The 1,248-nt window shown below is 30.4% G+C and overlaps 1 long non-coding RNA gene across 1 annotated transcript; it reads right to left on the reverse strand.

Moving 5' to 3' along the window:
* Window positions 1–520: 520 nt before the first annotated feature.
* LOC111617335 lies at window positions 521–820 on the reverse strand. Its single transcript, XR_002755401.1, has 2 exons — window positions 763–820; window positions 521–686 (listed from the first exon to the last, which is right to left on the reverse strand). It is a non-coding gene; the product is annotated as an uncharacterized LOC111617335 (long non-coding RNA).
* Window positions 821–1,248: the final 428 nt, after the last annotated feature.

Genomic DNA, 1,248 nt, shown 5'->3' on the forward strand with positions numbered 1-1,248 from the left:
TGATATCACATTTTGAATACTCTCTCATAGAATATCAGATTTAATACTTAATGGATGACTTGAGCTCATTCAAAGTCTTTGGATTGGTCCTAGAGGTATGTCCTGATTGAAAAGTTATTTTCAATTAGGCATTCATAAATGTTTAGATAACTTACTCAGATTTAAGTAAGACAACTTAATAATAATAATAAATATCAAGTTAATATTTAACGTTCTTACTTGCAAGTTTTGAATTTTTCCAGAAATTGGATTTCCATTTCTTCAGTTTGATCAGGTACAAATCGGAATTCAGATATGACACCTGCCGTGTGCTGTTCAGGATCATAGTCGCCCAGTTCAGCTAAATTTACAGTCAAAAATTAATCAAGTAAATAACTGTAAGCATTATCTTTATTTAACTCATTTATAAATATAGCATTAGGGTATTTTGATTTATTTTATTTATTAAAATGATATGAATATATAATTAAAAAATTTATTAAGTAAGTCTCTTCCCGTTAAACTTCCAGGAAGATTTTTACTTTTACCTCTTCGTCATCCTCCACAACTATTAAAGTCAACCTCTTGTTTTTAAAATTCAGTTTGGTGATTTTTGGCCAAAAGAACAGTCCAATTTTTGTATTTCCTTCAAAGACTAGTATTCCTGTTGGTGTTAAGCCCAAGGAATATGTATTACCATCTTTACCCTGGATTACAAAAAAGTTTGTAGTCATGAATAAAAAATAATATGAATTATATATAAATATTTTTAATAAAACTCACCATAACATAATGATTATCGACTCCATACATCTCCAACCATTTTGCTCTGTTCAGATAANCAGACCATACATACAAATAATGTTCTGTGACATTAAATGGGAGCTAAAAACTGTAGCCCCCCATATCTTGTCTAAGTCTAAATATATGTAGATACATACTTACTGTATCATTGTATTTTATATGACTACTGGGACAAAGCTACAGGCTATCTTACCTTTCCAATGTAGGTAAATTCTGCTGAATAGTTGACAAAAATCACACCACCAAAAAGTACAAGCATTTTATATATATATATTCTCTTAATTCCAACATATATATGTATATGTTAGAAATTGGAATTAAGAGAAATATAGCAATAGAAAGAAGGGGATGAAGATAAAGAACAGAGAGAGTCAGGAAGAGAAGCAGCCATCTCAACTGGTATTTTGTATGAACTAATCAGTATCAGCCATACATGCCAGTCAGAAAAATCAGCCTTCACACCCC

The sequence above is a fragment of the Centruroides sculpturatus genome, unplaced genomic scaffold (assembly GCF_000671375.1).
Source record: "Centruroides sculpturatus isolate CEXI.00-Female unplaced genomic scaffold, Cexi_2.0 scaffold5587, whole genome shotgun sequence".
NCBI classification, from domain to species: Eukaryota; Metazoa; Arthropoda; class Arachnida; order Scorpiones; family Buthidae; genus Centruroides; species Centruroides sculpturatus.